Source organism: Sturnus vulgaris, chromosome 1, assembly GCF_052056855.1.
Source record: "Sturnus vulgaris isolate bStuVul1 chromosome 1, bStuVul1.hap1, whole genome shotgun sequence".
Classification (NCBI taxonomy): Eukaryota; Metazoa; Chordata; class Aves; order Passeriformes; family Sturnidae; genus Sturnus; species Sturnus vulgaris.
Window position 1 is genome coordinate 42,565,566 of NC_142243.1, and position 19,878 is coordinate 42,585,443.

The window sequence follows — 19,878 nt, forward strand, 5'->3', positions numbered from 1 at the left end:
TAAAATTATGTTCTTACTATGCATTTGTAGAAGATAACTATGGAGGGTCTGATCAAGCCACGATCTGAGTGTCCTTGTTTTCCATTGGGAGACTAGATATATTCCCTCTCAAAGCACATTCAGCTCTTTCAGGGCCACATGGTATAAGTACAGTTGTTCTACTGGTTTGAGCAGGATAATTTCTTCCAAGAGAGAAATGGCCCAGGTTGTTTGGTTCGTTTGTTTTTGTTCTTTAATACAATACTGTTTATTCAGAAAATATATATACGAATGAATAATTTTTCAGATTACTGTAGAGGCAGTCAGCAGCAGGCACTTCCTTGTGTTTTATTTACAATTCTGCTTTTTCAGTGACTTCTTTACCTCAGGGAACTGAATGACTGTTTCTCAGGTTTTCTTTCTAGTGGCTTTTTGATTGCCAGATGGCATGGCTATTTGAATAGGCTAACATAAAACAAGGAAGGATCTGTGTTTGTGATGTGGCAGGCTACTTCATGCATATTGTCTTAAGCTGTCCATGGAGAATTTTGTGTTTGCTCTGTCCTCAGTAGGAATAATAAGGTAAGATACCTTCCATTTATTGCAAAATAAGTTATACATGTGATTTCCTCATTTTTTCCCTTTCACAGTCTAGTCTTTGAAGCTCTATGGAGTTCAAAAAATATGTATGTACTTCCTTAAACTACTGGGTTAGAAATCACAATTTTAACTAAGGGGTATGTTGTTTCATATGTTGGAGGAGGATATTCTTTTCTGTATTACTCTTGCTGTGAATGATATCTTTGAGGATGATGTCCTTTTCAATAAAATTGCCTAGTAAAATCATCCTCCTCCTCAGAGCTGCATAAATGGATGACTTCGGTTAGTATAATCAAGTTATGAATGTATGACTAATCTGTACTGTACTCTCTGTGAATTGGTAGAAAAACATAGCCCAAACAGAAAATAAGTAAAAGTTGTCCATATGAGGAACTGCCTTAGAATACCCTTAAAGTGTCTTAGGATGTCTAACAGAAACAAAAAAAAAAGTTATTAATATCATAAGAAGAGAAATACTGGCAATGAGAGTTGAGAGTTCTTGCTTGAAAGCAAACCTAAAAGAAATAATATATTCGGTAAACAAAATTACGAAGGTTCTTTAGCATGGAAGGAGGCCTAATTGTTTTGGGGTTTTTTGGCTTTTATTTAAGTCCTGGCAAGATCTATCCTTATGTTGTAATAAGAGATGTAATCCACAAAAACAACGAGCAAAACTGCCTGCAGAGTGCCAAGAATATGTGTTGTTGAGACACATTTTTAACACATAAGACAATATTTGAAGAATAGGGAGGGAGATACCATGGCATGATGGGAGAACATCAGATGTCGGCACAAGGCATTTGTAGTTGTCCTTGTGATAAACAGAGCAATGGGACAGAGCCATCATGGCCCTTTGCCTGACTGGTTAAAAATAAGCACTGTACACACTCCATATGCATCTCTCCTTTTAATGTGTGGGAGGAGAGAAAAATCCACACAGGAACAGATGCTCTGTTCTTGTCCGGTTTGTGGCACCCTCCCAGGTTCTTATCCCCGCCCTTCACTCAGTGATGCCACACTCAAGGGAAGGGCCTCTGATTCTTAATCCCTGTATGATGGGAGCAGGTCTATGGATGTAGTTGAGGATTACCTGATTTTTTAATAAATTTATTTATTCATAATAAGGGAATACATCTTTCATCTTGTGGACCATAAAAAAACAATTTCTCATTACTTTGGTAAGAATCTTGAGAGGATCAAGAAAAAGCATAAAATCTTAATTCAGGTCCTGTTCTATGAAACTGATTCACAGCAAGCATACCTGAGTGAGTAAAAGTAACAAAGAAAAGTAAGGAAAGAAAAATTCTTGATTTATTCATGTTTTCTAAGAAAATCAGGGGGGGCTTTTCTCCCCCCAAAAGTTGTATAGTTGTCCAGTGTTCTGCTTGTCATTGGGGCTTCCTGTGTTTGGTTTAATTTTTTTCTCTAAATTCTTTGTAAACTGACAACACAGCATCTATCTTTAAGATAAAAATTTGCTAACACTTGGCTATATGACTACAATGAAAGTATTTTAGCTAAGTACTCTGAAGATTTTGAAGTGATTATTGATATTTATTAATGCAATGTTCCATGTTTTGGAAAGAGATCAAGATCAGTTGAAGCATTTGTCTGGTTCACATCACATTACATTCAGATTGCATCTGAAATCTCCAGTTGCTTTGTTTTGCCTTTGGACAGGCATTCAGAAGGTTAGTCAGGGATGTTGGATAGGTATATGGGCACATTGTGGGGCTGATTCTTCCCTTGACTTGAACTAAATCAAGTGAAACCCCTATTAAGCCAGAGGTATTGCAACAAAGCACAAAGGGCATGAAAGGATAGTAAACACAGAATGTTTCCTGCAGGCTGTTTCCTCATATTCATTCATGTCTTCAATGTGTGAGGAACACAGAAGCCAGGTACAGTGGCAATAGGACATTAGGATAGCAGAAAGGGAAAGATGAAGTACCACTGTCCTGCTTCCTCTGCTAAGCAAACACATATCTTTCTAATTACATAATCTGATTGGAGATATGTGTTACAGATTAAAAAAAATGTTAGAAGATAAATTACTGTAAGGTAAACATTGTATGGTTTCATATTGGGGTAAATACATAAAGGCTGTATATCCAAATTCAGTAATATTTTGCTTTCATAAGAATAAATATGCATATACAGCTATTATGTGATACTATTCAATAATCAAATCTAAATTTCTGCAGAAGGCCACACATTAAAAAAAAAAATCTTTATTTTAAATGTTTTCAATGTGTCCTTTCTCTTAAGTGACTTTATCTTTCACAGCCCCTTTCTTACTCATCTGTAAAACATGAATGCCCCTCATCCTCCTACCCACACACTGGACCATTAAGGTCCTGAAGCTTCTGCTGTTGTGGCACTTGGGGGCATGATTTGGTGTTGTCAGTGTTAGGTAAATGGTTGGACTCTAGGATCTTGGAGGTCTTTTCCCACCCAAGTGATTCTATGATACTATGTTTCATTTGCTCTGTGATACAGCTCTTTTTATGGTATCCCTATGTTTTGGAGCCCTTTAATGTCCTCAAATTTTTTTTTTTTTTTTTTGAGGTTTATGTTGATCTTTGTGCTGGTCTTTCCTTCATGCTTGTGTCAGGACAGAATCCACTAAACAATTTCTCTCATTCCCGCTTCTAAACCCCTGCCCTTTCAGAATTCAGAAAAAGTGCTGATATGACAGTGAAGCACTCAGTGAGATAAGTGGTAGACTTCCTGAAACTGTGTTCTGTGTGCAGTGTCTGTTAGTAGGAGTGACTTGCAGCAACAAATCTGCAGTGTGGAATGCAGCCAGAGAAACCATGAGGAGTGAAAGATGTCCAGGTTACCTAAGCAAAGGGAAAGATTGGAATGTGTGAGAAATTAAGATAGACTGCTCTTAAAAAGTGCAGGACCATTGTCAAGTGTTCTGTCAATCTTGATTTCCTACTGTTTTAACTGCCTTTCTTCCCTTCTTAGGCATCTCTTAGGAACTTGGTGATGGTGATGTCAGTTATCTGCCACTACTGTATTAAGATGTTCCTTCCAAAACGATAAGAAGTGATGTCATTCTCATAATAGAATTGTCACTAAGCTTCAGAGTCATGATAGGGACTTGCAGGGCTCAGCATTCCAGCAAAGTCCCTAGTGTAAATGCTGAAAATCTTTTCAGTTTGTGTGTCAAAGATTATCATAGACTTTGAGATGTATGGAAAAATTGGAGTCTGTTCCATGGAAATTCTGCATTCCAGACAGGCAAATCAGTATAGAGTCAGTGAGGAGCAAGAGCTTGGTGATCCATGGGATTGGAAGTGTAGAGTGGGAAATTAAGAGTGTAATTACACTACACAGTGAAGTATAGTATATAAATAACTGATCTAACCACCACTAAACTCTTTGCAGAAGTGAGTTAGTGCAGCCACGGTAGTTTGGCTGTGAATACATGCTGAGGAAGACTGGCTGTCTCAGTGACAGGGCACATTGGCCTGAAAGGAATGTGCTAACCTATCTGCACAGCTCTTGGGACCATGAGGGGCATGTGGGTGTAGAATGTTTGCAGTGTCTGCTCTGACAGGCCTGATGTACAGCCAGCTGGGACCTCTTCACTTTGCATACCATGGTAGGAGAGATGTGCTGTGAAAGAGCTTGCCTCAGTGAGCCAAGCTATGTGAGTAGTAGCAGATAATATAATTTCCTTCTCTGAACGTACCATCACAGAGGTAAAGCTCTCTTTAAGCCAAGGAACTGTGTTAGTAGAAGAGCATAAGTCATGAACTGACTAGGAATACACCGACTCTAAAAATCAAATAGAATTTCCTGTCTGGGGAGAGACACTTTGAGACTGCCATCTGATAGAGTAGTTACAAAAGGTACTTTGGTCAGTTTCTGAAATAAATTAAGTGATACAACTGCAAGTGTAAGAGTTGAGTACTTGCAGTGATTCAGGAGTTCCCTTCTGTTCCTGTGTCTCACCATTCTGTTCAAGCATCAGAGTCAACAATACATCCCACTATTGAATTACTTGGGAAGAGCAGGTCCTAATTATAACCTTGTGGAGTAATATTCTGTTCTTATCTTTCATATATCTCTTATCTACATATATTTCAATTAACACAGTTGAGGTGTGAAAGAAGTGTTTTGTCTGGTAGCCAGAATTTATAATCTTAAAAATGTGTAAGGAATTAGGCTGCTTCAGTTGGACAGTTAATGAAACAATTTTGTTTTATCGTGATTCTTTTTCAGTAGCAGTGATAGAAGCAGGGAGCTCTTGGCCAAATTTCTTGTAACAATATGCCAAACAATATACATCGTTATTTCAGTCATTGTAGTCATGAGGACCTGAGAACTGCTGAATTCAGCCACAGAAAAAGTCTACCTAATCTAGTAAGAAGATACTTATGGAACAAATGTCCGGAGGCAGTCATGCTTACAGTGATTTTTTCCATGATGCTCTTCAGGCCTTCAGTGACTAGGAGACTCTTTTGTTTAACAGTCACTGCTGACCTACTGAATAGCACTGCTGAATCAATGAAGTTGTGATTTTTCTGATCCATGTACAATTTGTGTTTTGCAATATCCAATGAAAGTAAGTTTAGTTTATTATTAAAAAAAAAAAAAAAGCATGCCTTCCAATATTTATATTGTGAAAACTTGTGAATAGCTATTACCAGGTCACCTTTTGAATAAAGTTCATTACTTGATACAGTGCTCTCATATTTGTCTCTAGATACTTTTCTAATATATTTTGATAATCTTTTTGATAATGAAATTACTAAAGCTCCATATAGTATTCGTAATGTGTTTGTGGCCTGAGTGTTTACAGGGCAGATTTTTCATGGTTTTCCCTGTTAATTTTTAAATAAATCCCAGGTATATTTGTTCCTTTAAGCACCAGATGTTTTCAGATTTCTTTCCTGATGATACTAACACCCCATATATATGTGTATTTTTTCTTCCCTTCTTGATGTGCATTACATTTAATGACAATGAATAGCCTCTGGCATTTTATCACCCATTCAGTATTGAACTACCTCCAGAGCTTTTCATAGCCAGCCCTAGATTTCCTCAGCCTAATAGTTTTGTGGCATTGATTTTTTTTTCCTTTGTTTTATTATGTGTGTTCTTTTCCACATTGTTTATGAATTTATTGAAGGCCCACATCTGTCAGCTGAGCCTAAGTCAGTGAATCCTGAAAAAGAATATAAGCAATATAAAATTCAACCTATAAAAATAATTCAGCCTTTTTTCTTCTTACTAATAGGAATTTTACCATTTTAATTTTATTATAATTTATTACATAAGTAGATGTATTTTAATTTGTTTTCACAATACAGTTCTGCTTTTCAAAGCACTTATAGGATAATGGAAATAGAAGACAACAGAAATTCACTGCTTTCTGATAACTTAAATATCACATATATTGATGTTAATAACTAACATTTTTATTTCATATTTCACTGTATGGGATTCTGGCCCATACTGACAATTGAGGGTGATTGTCAGAAAAGAACCATATAAAAGAAACTGTTCTTTTTATTTTTTTAATGTTAGTATGTAAAGGTTGTCTTTGACTGTCTACAATCTCCTATTGGCTTAATCCACTATACTTACTTGTTAAGCTATGAATACCTGCAAATCCTTTAAAGGATTAACTGTATCTGCCTGCTAAGCTGTCCAAGGCAGTTAAAAATAACTGCAGGCTGATTCTACTGACACACTAAAAATTGGACCTGCTCTACATTTTGTGTTGTATTTGCTGCAGCTTTGACAGATGTGAGGCAGTCTGGAGGTACTTAAACCTTCTATGAAGTTGGGTTGACCAAGTGCTCTCAATACTGCAGTTCTGACTAGCAGCTGTTTACCCTTACAGCCCATAGAGGATCAGCTTTGTCTCATGAAAAATGCCAGTGACCAAGAACATACGAGGTGGAAAAAGAAATTCAGCTTAATATCAATTCACTAAATAAAGGTGTCCTTCTCTGAAGAAAAGGCTTTGATTTATACATGTGGTCTGCAGTGCAGCCCTTCCTGTTTGATATGTTTTTCTTCTCTAGCTGTACTAATTGACTTCAGAAAATATCTCCTTTCCACATTTACAAAATTTTTATATTCTAATACAGTATAAGCATGTATGCTGGATGCTGCTAGGTATTGTTGAGAAGGCAGCCAAACATATGAGATTGATCACAGTGGAAACCTTACAGGGAATGCACAGTTTCTCTTGATGGGCTGGAGAGCGCATGAGGCAGCAGCATATTAAAATGTGTACTGACTATCTCTATTCCTGCTGGCTGTCAAAGAAGAAGAGTTGAACTTCCCCACCTTCCTTGATCAAGGAAGTTAAATAGTGCAATAAATAAAATGGAAACTTTGAGACAAGACTTTGCACTTTCCGTTGTCTTTTGCCAGCTGTTTTCTCTTGGAAGTCTCGTACTGGTAAAACACAAATTACTGGCTGCAAAAGGATACCGTAAATGCTGGTGTTTTCTTGCTGTCAAAGGACATAATGGGACAGTGATTCTCTGCTACAGATAGAACTATCTTCATTAACAGATTGTTTAGGTTCCTGCAAAATAAAAGCAGAAGTTCAAGTGCACATAGCAGCTGAAACTGGTTCTCACTCTTACAAGAGCTGAAGGAATGTGACATAGCATAAAGTTATTTTCCCCCCAAGTGATAGGCACCAGGCCAATTAATACTTAGCTGGGTGCATGAAACTTGCATTTGTTTAAAGCTGAAGGGGGAATACTGAAAACAAACTTCAGTGAGATGCAGGTACTCAAAAGGGACAACTCTGTCAGCATCCATTATAGCGAGCTCCTGACTGTAAAACAATATATGAATATTGAAAAATACGAACTTGGGTTGGGGTTTGCCAGCCACCCTATTAGAGTATAAAGCACTGACACAAGTGCAGAAGGAATATTGGATCCATCAGTGTGGATTCAGCTTTCAATCCCCAAGAATATAGCTGCTAGAATTCTTTGGCTTATCTAGTTCAACAGCTAGGTAGGCACTTAATTATTATGCTGTTTGGCAGTAGGAGGGCTGTAGATTCTCCAGCTCTTCTAAATATGTTAGCAAACTGAACAACCCAAGCTGAAGGTTCTAACTTAGACACAATAAGCAATATAACTACATTAACATTAATATGTGCTAATTTATGTCTTAAATGTGGATTAAAAATTGTGCTGAGACAACTTCATACTGAGGTATATCAGGAAATCACATTACACTTTTACCATTTCTAGCTAAGGGAAGTCAACAAGAACTTGGGAGAGTTACATTTTAACCCCTTGTTCCAGTCAATGTCTGCCTGTGTGTGGCCCTGGTATACCCAAGGAAGTGCCATGGGTAAGCAGATACATTGTTTGTGATACTTCTGTGTTTCTTAGAAGTAATTGTAGAATTTCTACAGTGCCCTGTATTGCACTACTTAAGCAACAGATGACACAGATGTACCAGGTAGATCGTATGGTTCTATTTATTTCAATACTAATTTTTCTAATTAGGCATATATTCCTTAATGTTTAGTTTTATCTGAATTTCACTACAAACTGTCAAGTTAAATTTTACTCAATATGTATTTTTAGTGGGAGAAAATGGGCTTGTACAAAATGCATTTCCTAACGTAAACTATTTAGTATTTTGTTGTGAGGAGAAAGTAGCATTCTTATGTTTTAAAAGAGAAGTCTTGTGGAGCCCAAGCTTGTCAAATTTTTGCCAGAAACTTGCTGGTTGCCTGCCAGCTCTGTACCCATGCACTTGGCAGGTGGCCCAGCCTTCCAAGAGCTGCAGCTGCCTCTGAGTCAGGGCTGCAGGTCCCTGAGCAGGTGTCCAGATGGACCCTCCCAAAGGGTCCCTGTCACCCTGGGGTGACGCGCTGTGCCTCCTGCCCCCGGCAGGGATGGAAGCTAAGGAACTTCCTGGCCTGGAAATGTTTTATCTTCTGCCAGCTTTTAGTAGTTCTTTAAGAAATCGTTTCATAAGTGGACATTTTATTTCTGTCCCTAAGGAAGGCCTCGTACCTGAAAACAAGGATGGATGCCTTTAACACATCACTTTGCAGCAGTCCTGCTTTTGGAGAAAGTTCATGAAGAAATGACACAAAATGCAACAGCAGAATGTTGCTTTTTAAGTTGGAGTTTGCCTTCTGACATTAGTATTAGGTTTTGTTGAGGTTTTCTGCTTTCCTTTTATCTTAACATTCTTTTTTTTCCCTAATAATATCTAATCTTATTTAAGATTCAATCAGACATCAACAATATCTTGTGGACTAACATGCAATTTTTTAATCAGTTAAATATTCATGGTAGTTGATACAACCTTGGTATTAATAATGTATTGTGAAAGAACTGTAAGAATAAATAGAAGCTGATAAGCTTTATGTTGGTTGTGTACGTGGTTGTTGACCTTAGTATTTTTATCCTATCTTTCTAGGTCTGATAAAAGTACAATTTAAGAGCATGGAGCATTCTGGGGTATGTAACTCTTTGTATTAAAGTAAGTGCCAACTCAGGTTAATGAATAATAAAAGTGCACAAAGCAATTTTTCTGCCTTTTCCTGATTATTCTTTAATATTTTTCTGCATTTTGAATAGCTTGCTAGAAAATTTATCTTTCCTAATGAAACTCTTCTCCAAAAATAAATCAATTCCACAATAATGGACAGGGTTGAAGAAGAACTATTTTTTCTGCTCCAGCTATTGCTTGTAGATTGCTACTAGATGTCATGTAAATAAATAAGTCAATCTCAACTTTATTGAAGCTAAATAATGATATTGAAAGACACATGTGAATGTAATGAAGGAACTATGATACGCCAAATATTTCATAGACTGTTGTCTGGAGATGATACCTTTTTATGACTGCTGTCAAGGAAATGTAATGAAGAATTATTAATCAACTTACTACAGTGAAGCATATGAAAATCTGTAATTAATTTGGCAAATAGAAACAGTGGTAGATGACATTCTGATAAAATTTCTCCAGCTTAGTAACTTTTTCTGTAAATTTGCTTAGTGATTTTACCTCAGAACTAGCCCCACTAAAGGCAGTAAGTCAATTCCTGAAGTTCCTAGTGGGGTAGAGTAACAGTTTAAGAGTCTAGGTGGATATTATTTTGGCTTATAGAATGTTACCTCACAGTGCAAAAAGTGAAGGACTAAACACTGCCTTATTTAAAGAACCAATAGCCTGACAAATCAGTACAAAAGGTGAAAGCATTATAATTAACAAAAAAAAAAAAATCAATATTCCTCTCTTCCTCTCCTGTTTCTCAGCTAGTACAATATACTGGAGTGGAGGTTAGCCTTGTTGTGCATTTTGCAGATGCTTCCAAATAGCTGCCCAAAATGAAACCAAGCTCAATTGATTTGCCCCTGTGCTACTGCAGCTTTATGTGTATTGAAAGCACTGGGGGTCTGTTAATAATAAAATTAGAATCAAATAGGAATCAATCATACACACTGATTATTGCTGATGTGATGACAAGTAGCTTCTCTTTGGTTTTACTACTCTCTTGCACTAGCCAATATAAAAATTTTGCCAGCATGTTTTCTACAACACTTGCAGATTACCAATAACTGCCTAACTCCATTTCTGCTTCCAAACTTAATAACAAGATGCTTACATAAAATAGACTATGATGGTCACATCTTCAGCTACATCCTGGCATAGCTCCAACAGCATAGCTGCTGACTTCATGAGGATTTGGATACAAACTTAAAGTTAAGCCTATGCTTAAATGCTTTGTCAATCTGTCTCTCTCTCTCCCTGTCCTCCTGCTGTTACTATCATATAACATCTATGAGATTTAGCTCATGCTGACATATGAATGAATGTTCAGGTATTTCTCTACACCCTTTGTACACAAAGCTGTGATTGATTTACTCGTGTTTCAAGCCTGAAGAAAAGACTGATACACTGTGACTTCCAGAGCGGTGCGAGCGTGTGTGTGTGTGTGTGTGTTTATGTGTTCTCTAAGGCCATGTGTGGGCCTCTCATCCAACCAAAACTTCTGTAAGAAGGGAGACTGCATTTCTGAATAAAACATTCTCTGGGATTCCATGCCAAAACTCGTGCTTTTTGTAGCAGTTGTAAATTAAGTCCTCTTCTTTTTTGGTTTTTGATTTAAATAATTTAGAGGTATCAATAACTTGATAAACATTTTTTTTCATCGTATTTAAAAACATTTACAGCAAAATACTACATCAGCAAACAGTAGCAAATATTTAGAAAGTGAGTTGTATAACTACTATTATATATAATCTCACATACAAAGCAAAAGTTATTACACAAAGGAAGGTATAATAAAATTATGACTGTAGGCAGTGGCTTTCATGAAGAGTGTAAGTTTTTCAAATACTTAATAAACGAAGAGATTTTACCAGAAGTGTAACCTTGTGTTTATGTGATTTATGTGCATTCTTCCCCCAAAATAGGATTCAGCTACAATAAGGTTTAGTTGGGCATTTATACATGACCACACACATCAATGAATGTGATATTTGACTGTCTAGAGAGCTGTGGATATATTAAACAAAAGGTTTTATAACTACTTTAATTATTGTGATAAATCAGAGGCAAGGGACAATATTGTCATAAATTAGAGAGAAAAAATATTTTGAGCACGTATTTCCTTAAATTTTATCTCCTAAAAAGTTGGACAGCATTTCCATGTATCTCTTCATAGTTTAATATTTGCTAGATGTACTGTTGTCTCCCCTGGCATATGTGTTCTGTAAGGCAAGGCACAACAGAATCAAGAAATAAACATCTGACCATGTCACAAATCCAATTAACTCTGACAAGGGCTAGTAAAGTCAAGTGAATAACAAGGCACTGCTGTCTGGAAGCAGCTTTGCAGACAGTAGGACACCAGCTGGATGAAGCAAAAGTACTTCAGGCAGCTGAATTTTCTGCCTCCACTAAGACCATCTTATATCCCGGTGAGGTCACAGTGCTACAGCATTTTCAAGTGTCAGATTGCATCTCTTCACTGTTTCTAAGCGGCAGAGAGGAGGAGGGAAGCGTTCCCCTCACAGAATGTAAAATATGTGCTAATGTCATTACAAGGTAATGCAGCGAAGCAGAAGCTGCAGTTACCATTGCACAGCCTCTCCTCAACCACCACCACAGCGTTGGGTTATGATAGAAACCTCCCAAAGATTTCAGTGCAACAATCCTTGGGCAGAAATCGTGGTGGTTTTTTTAATCCCAAGGCCTGTGTGTGTTCAAAGCAGCTCTCCTTTTTCTAGCTCTTGACACTTGTAGCTGCCCTATATCCCATTTAATAAAACTGAATGATTAAATGATTGCTTCACCAGTCTGCTGCGTTCATCCATGCTTGAGACACAGAAATTGAGACACAGTGGGGGAATTTCTCATCTGGAGTATAGCAGTATCAATCTAGAGACATTCCTTTGGCAAAGTTATTTTGGGTTTATCTTGAGAGGAGAAGCCACTCCCTGCCCATCTGACTGAAATTGCAATTCTTCACTGTGTGTTTCCAGATAGAAAGGAAATACGTGCTCCGATTTCTTTATCTGTGTAACCCAAACAACACAATGTTACCCTTGGAATCTTTCCTTGCTCTAACCTATTTTCCTGTCATGCAGTATCCTTAGGTAAAATGCTTTCCACTTACGCTGTAGTAATGGAAGGAATCTTAGACCCATACACAATACTCAGTATTTTTACTGTTAATTGTCAACATCATTTGCAGTTCCTAATAACCTACTTTTCTAGTAGCCAGCAGAGTCAAATATGTAGTTTGTCAGCTTTAACATGGGTTATAAAACTGACACAAACAGATATCCTCAACTTTGGGATGCAGGAAGGAATATTGCTTAGGAAACAATAGGAGAATTGGGGTTAGCTCATAACTCACAGCTAGTTTGCAGCTGAAATTTCCCAACACTTTTCTAATATTTCTATTTAATTGAAACTAAAATTATATTAACTTCAGCAAAATTTTCCAGAGGGAGATTTTTTTAGTTTTCTAAAGAAATCTCCCTTTGGAAAATTTTCTGGATTCTAGAAACCAGAAACAAATACACATAACGACTCCGTGATTAGGTTATTCAATTACTAGATTTAGAGCAGGAAACCGCAACTGTTTCCCCTCTTTTAATTCTATATGTTTCTATACACTTCATCTTTTGAATCTTTCACCCCCTGGAACTTAAAAAAATATTTTTTTAATCTTGGAGTTGGTCCCAATTTTCCTGATCCTGAGAATTTAACACGGGGTGAGATGGGTAAATTGAAGTGTCAAGATGGTCTCTGAAATCAGAAAAAGGAGCAAGGAAAGAATAAATATGTGCAGGATTGCTTCTACGGAAAATTAAAAATTAAACATGTCATCATGCTTGTACATTTTTCAAACTGCATTGAAACTTGATCTTCTTGCTATAACTTTGGACACAAATAGAATTTAGCAAATGGAGATATGCTGTGGAAGCAGCACAGGCATATGCTGACATACGATTACCATATGTCAGTCCACAGTGATTCTCAAGCTCCTGAGACATGTTTTGTTCTTTAAATAGTTTTCCATCTTTTTAACATTTTGGAGCACATTGACTATTTTCGTTATGCTTTTTTCCTCCTTCCTTTGAAGCCACATGCATTTACAACTGACTTAGATTAGGCAGGAAGGACAGATATAAAGAACTTAAAATAGCTTTCAGAAATTACTACTACAGTCAAATATATTTGGAACTTCAAGAGTCAACATGAACTATTGAAATAAAAAAAAGTCTACATTAATCTTTATAAATAAAGAAAACATGTGGGTTAGGATTTTTGTCCTGCATTCTTCCAGGATCACATGCAGTATTTTCTTCCTGAGATGAAGTTAAAATTTAATTAAAACCCCCCTTTGTATTTAATCATGTATCATTAAAACCTGAGGTTTTGAATTGAACTGGAGTCTGAGTCAGAACCTCACAGACTCACACAGAGAACAGTAGCTGCCAGCAGGGTATTTCCTGTTGCTTTTCACAACAAGCAAACAAAAAAGGGATATTTTTGTATGATCTGCAGATGTGCAGCATGAAGGCATTTAGATGCAAGTTTTACAGAGACCTTCAATTCTAGGCAAATAATAGATAAAACCCTTCCTATTTCTTAAAAAGCCAACTCCATCACTATAGACTTAACATCTTTCACCAAATTGTGTGGCAGTCTTATGTTTCTAAGTTCCTAAAAGTTTTGGAGGAAAAAATACTTCAAATTTACTCAAATGCCCGTGAGAGCTTAAAAAAATATGGAAGAACAATGAGAACATACACAAAAATTCTACTGCACACTCTTAAGGTAGAAAAACTGTACTGAACACATTTTTTGGTTTTCACAACATCTCATATAGGCTTTATCAGAAAAATAATTTGTTTCTTTAGTGAAAAGAAATTGCTTTATACTTCTCAAGAGAGAAATAATCTATTTCTGAATGTCTGGAGAAATGCTGAGAATAATAACTACAACAAACAAGTCATTAGTAAGAATTTACTTTTTCAGTGCCTGGAGACATAACACAATTTCTTAATAAGCTCCAGCCTCCTAACTGTTGCAAACCAAAGACATCTAGTATTACACTTTCCTACTAAGTGTACATATCAGCTTGGGCCAGCACAGGAAGAATCCTTAAGGCTGGGCTGAAAGAACCAATGTTTCCTCAAAACCTCTGATTCGACATAGATACATTTGCTTTCTAATTCTGTGTCTTAAAAAGGGTCAAAGCTCTGCAATGTTGAAGGGCATAAAGTAGTGCTTGACACATTGAACATTAACACATATGTCATGCAGACATCCTCCTGTTAGGAATAAATCAATTCCTGCTTGCATTAAAAGGCACGGATGTAATCACAAAATGTTTTAGAGACCTTTTACTCCTAACTGGGTAACACTGGAAATTTTACCCCTCTGCAAGTTATGGATTGGGTCTTAGTATACTTTTGTTGAAATAAAGGTACTGCTGTCAATTTCAGAGCTGAACTGGAAACCAAAGTTCTATAAGATTTGTGCTGGCCTTCTCTACAGAAAGGTCAACAACCCAAAGTGTATGGTGAGATGTGAATAGTTGTCCTCCCACAACCTCTTTGATTGCCAGTGTAATTGTAATTGGGTAGGCAGATTTTTTCTGGATGACACCAGAAGAGAAAAATGAAGAAGATTATACAAAACCGTATTTTGTCTTTTATCCTAGGAAAGCCTTACATGGCAAAATTTCGATGATCTCTGGACTTAAATCCATTACCAGGAAAAGATAATGATGCTATTGTGAGAGACAAATGAAGGGAAAACACGTAATACCATATACAAGGAAAATCAGAAGAGATCTTGAACGAGCAAAGAGGAGGTACATGACAGAGTTATTTACCGGGTACTACAATGTGAAGAAAAGCAGAGCACCTCTTCTCAACAGGGAATTGAATTACAGAAATTTATTGAAAATATTTTAGCATCATTCCTCTAAATCCCTTATGCTCCACAGTTTCCTGTTTCCCAGTGGCATCCCCTTGCTGTCAGAAGTTTTGCACCCACTTGTTCTTACCACATCCCAACATCCTGTCTGTCTAAGCTTGCCTCCTAGGCTCAGCATCTCTGACTGTTAACAAAGCTGTCACAGTGGTAAACACTGTCAGAAAGATATCCTGTCTCTATTTTTTTTGTATGTGAAAGCAAGGGGTAAGAAAGGTGTACTCAAGGTGTTTCCTGGCATTGTTATAGTGCCTGGAGGGCAAAGGCTATTCCTTCTCCCCTGTGCCACCAAACAATCCATGTTCCAGCACCAGAGTGAAGAGCAGGATATCAAACAAGTAAAACAGTGTCACTCAGAAACTGGAGGAGAAAAGAGGGCTTCCTTCTGCCTGTGAAGTTTTTATGTACGTAGTAGAGACTGGTGTGAAACATATCTATGTAAGACAGGTGAAAGGGGAACTTGGTGCTTCTTAGAGGTTCCGTGGTCGAGGAAGTTTTGTGGGAGAGCCTTTTTTCAGGGAGTTTCAAAATAAGTGATGATGATGTGCAGTACTGGGCCAATTCCCACCAGATGCAAAATAACTTCTGTGTAAGAATATACTGGAGCTGTGAGGAACCTCAGCCCCTGCAGTTTACAGCTGTCAATCTGCTCCTGCTGCTCTGAATGACTTGCTAAAGTAACCACAGCCTCTGCTGTTTCATTCAGTGAGCACAGACAGAACAAATATATGTAATGCACAATAATTTTCCAGGAAAATATATTCCATAACACTCTGAAAGTAAAAATACTGTATTTAAATGAGAGTCACAGCAGCATGTTTTATTGACTTTGAGAGACAGATTCAGAAAAAGAGGATTACCAAGCTGAGACTAATAGCTACATTCAACATACTCATGCCAGTTTACGTTGTAAACAAGAATTCTACAGGCCCAGCAGAAAAGTACCTGGGGATGTTGGTTGACAGCCAGCTGAACACGAGCCAGCAGTGTTCCCAGGTGGCCAAGAAGGCCAATGGCATCCTGGCCTGTAAAAGAAATAGTGTGGCCAGCAGGAGTAGGGAAGTGATTATCCCTTGCACTTGGCACATCAGGTTCTGTGTTTAGTCTTTGGCCCCTCACTGCAAGAAAGACATTGAGGTGCTGCAGCGTGTCCAGAGAAAGGCAACAAAGCCGATGAAGGGTCTGAAGCACAAGTCCTGTGAGGAGCAGATGAAGAAGCTGGGGGTGTTCAGACTGGAGGAGGCTCAGGGGGGACCTTATTGCTCTCTACAACCACCTGAAAGGAGACTCTGGCCAGGTGGGGGCAAGCCTCGTCTCCCAGGCACCTAGTGACAGGGCAAGAGAAAATGGCCTCCAGCTGCACCAGGAGAGGTTCAGGTTGGACATTTTTTCACTGAAAGGGTTGTCAAGCATTGGAATGACCTGCTGCTCCAGGTGCTGGAGTTCCTGGATGTGTTCAAGAAATGTCTGGATGTGGCACTAAGTGCCATGGTTTAGTTACATGGTGGTGTTCGGCCACAGGTTGATCTTGGAGGTCTTTTCCAACCTTAATGACTCTTTCTTAATGATCATTCCATATTTAAACATGCCTTGCTTTATTGTACAGTGCCACCTAGGGGGTAAAGGCTTTTAAATTAGAGTGGCAAAGGCGAGGAAGCTTTATTAGTAACATAGAAAACATTTCTTTTTTAAAAATTCACTTTTGAATACACTAGGCAAACAAAGTGCTGCTGAGATTTTCATACTGTGGAATCTGGCAAAAGAACTGTAATTTTCACAGGTCCCTTTGGAGCTGGCTATACTCTTTTCTCTCTTCCAAAGCATAGCAGTGATTGGGGATGCCACAAATCCCAATTTTCTCCTCTGCTAGTCTTGCTGGTATGATCAGTGGAGAGGTTATCTACATCTCATTACAGCTGTAAGGCGGGTAGGAGATTGCTGTATTGCTGTTTGGGTGTCCAAGGACTTGAAATAGAGCCTTGAAGTTTGCTTTTTGAGGCCAAAAGCAGAGAGAAAACCCTGATCTACCTAATCTAGTCTGCTAAAGGAAGGTACTGTACAAGGCAGGAATGAGATGCTGAGACTACTCTGTCTGAGAGCAGATAGGTTTTATTCCTCCTGAAACTTCCCCCACTCTCCTTGAAATGACAAATTACAGTCGGCTCCTTTGGGTTTCTAATGATTTAGCTTAGAAATGGGCAAAAGAAACTAGAAAAATTGTCCATCTCTGCACCATGTTTATTTTCTTCAGAATGAGATTTGTTTTAAAAGCCTGAAATGTAGTAATTTCTTTCCTGAAAAATCAAAATTACAAGAATGGTAATATTTTAGGAGGATTTTTTTTTGTTTCTTTTTCTGGTTTTTTTCCACCCCCACTTTTTTATTCTCTCAAATGATATTTGATTTTATTCTGTATCTTCCACAGCAGATGGCGTGCCTGCCTCCCTGAGACCATTGATGCCAAGCAGAATGCAATTGATACAAGAAACTTGTATAACATAGAAACAATTGTTTAATATATGAAACAATTATGCAAGAAACCTGCTCCTCTTTCCTTACAGGAAAGTAGTGATGCTACCACAATATTTTTGAAGGCAAAATGTCAACACTTTTGATTGCATGACTGTGTGTTTGAATTGTAATAAAGGGCAGGTGTCTTCCTTTCCTTCAGTAACCTCCACTCACATAAGCAATTGAGTAGTAATAAGAAGAGATTTTGTGTTAAGTTCCTTTTAAAAATAATCCATACTACAAAAAAGGCCAGCTGACAAAAACTGCTTTGTCTGTCCCCTAGAAATGGAAAAAGAGAAATTATTTTGGAACTACAAGCCACAGACGTGGCAAAATGATGATGGAAGTTATACCAAAGCTTGCTGTAAGTACCCCTCAGGTAAACATGTCCTGTGGTAAAAATCATGGCATGATGGATAAAGCAAACTCTTACTACTGTCCTCTAGATGTCATGATGTGGAAGAGGAGCAGCTGGATACCAGGGCTGCCACACTTGAAGCTAAACAGGTTTTGACATGATTGTTAAAGAAAAGCTACAGTAGGGCACAGCAAATTCACTGTGGTGCCCATCCTGATGTGACATGCTCAGGAGCAAGCAGGCTCTTGCCTGTACTGGCAAGAAACCCTGGACCAAGCCTGGGAAGCAGGGACACAGACATCCACATCAAGTCCACATTGGCCATTTTGGCTTGGTCACTCAGCATAGATTTTTGGTGACTTCCTTGTTTTGATAAAATCAAAGAGAATATGCAGTTACACTTGTAGCACAGTGCTAGATTTTATTTCTTACCAAAACAGCATAGTTTTAATATATATATGTACATATAAATAAACAGAATGGCAACATAAATAAATAATCACACTGTTAAATATATACATTAGGAGGACTTCCTATTGTAACTTTACTTGCAGATATTTGCAAATACACACAGGTCTTGTCCAACAGCTCTTTCTTACAAAAGAAGATACAACAAATTCAGAGACTTGGAGTAAGGTACTTAAGGATAAGGATTGTGTGATTCTTTCATATATATGTGTCTAAAAGAAAGCCTGAAGATCAGAGTTGAGTGAAAATGAACTCAAGAAGTGGTGATAAATAGTAAGTTATTAAACATAATCTGGAATATTCAGAACTTCAATTACAAAATAGAAAGAATCATCCTGCTCTTCAAATTCCTGAAATAATCCCGTTCTTTTTCAGAATCCTTCATGTTACAGGGCCTGGCTCATTAAAAGCTGTGATTTAAAGGCGTTAAGAGCTGTGTTTCTTCCCAGCTGTATCCCTATGTTAAATCTTTCCTTACCTACAAACCTGACCTCTCTGAGGGGCCTGACAGCAGTTAGGGAGAATACTGTCACTGGAGGCCACTGCAAGAAGACTGTTAAGAAATCCTGCTTCCACTAAATCCCTGTAGCTGTTGACTTCCCCAAGGACAACTTTCCTCCTTAAACCTTTCTTTAAGGTGCAAGAGGCATGCCATAGCTGCAGTGTGCATGAGACACTGCACTGTCTTGATAAGTGTTGTCTGCTGGCAACGAGGTTCTCTTAATCAGAACTGAATGTATCTACACTGGCTGTCACAAGTAGAAAAACAAGGTGATGTTTAACAGGAATAAATTAGGAAGGATTGGGGGAAGGGGGAAATCTTGGAGACCCACATCTGGAGAAAAAACAGAAGACACAGAAGAAGCACACAGTGCACGTCAGTAATGGCCATTAAGGGTAACTGTCCCCATGTCTCTGGAGATTGACTCCAAGGGATAGAGACACAGGGAGCCTTTTGGTGCTTGAAGGGGACACCTTTGGGGTGCCTTCTAATCTCATTCCACTTCCTGTTGTAACTGTAACTATGAGTGTTCAAAAGAGAACCCCCTACCTGGCTCCTCTGCACTCATCTGCAGAGTCCACGCCCAAGGGGCAGAACAAGAAGTGGCTGTTGTGCCTACCAAGACACATCGAAGCAAAGATGCATACTTAAATACTAGGTATAGCAGATCCAAGTAATCACAGAATCCACTAGCTTGGAAAAGCCCTCTGAGATCATGAAGTCCAGCCTATGACTGAACACCACCATGTTAACCAGACCATGGCACTAAGTTCCATGTCCAGCCTTTCCTTAAACACTTCCAGGGACAGCAACTCCATCACCTCTCTGAGCAATCCATTCTAATGTTTAATTGCTCTTTCCATGAAGAAATTTCTCCTAATGCCCCACCTCCCCTGGCACAGCTTGAGGCTAGTCCTGTCACAGATTGCCCAGGAGAAGAGCCTGATCCACTTCACTACACTCTGCTTTCAGGCAATTGTAG

General features: G+C 38.2%; 1 long non-coding RNA gene across 2 annotated transcripts; it reads left to right on the plus strand.

The window, feature by feature from the left end:
- Nucleotides 1–569: 569 nt before the first annotated feature.
- LOC148225172 (uncharacterized) lies at nucleotides 570–18,824 on the plus strand. Of its 2 annotated transcripts, none has more exons than XR_015803628.1 (3): nucleotides 570–9,053; nucleotides 14,783–14,935; nucleotides 17,483–18,824. It is a non-coding gene; the product is annotated as an uncharacterized LOC148225172 (long non-coding RNA). The 2 variants fall into 2 exon arrangements; XR_015803629.1 differs by having other exon boundaries at nucleotides 17,486–18,824.
- Nucleotides 18,825–19,878: the final 1,054 nt, after the last annotated feature.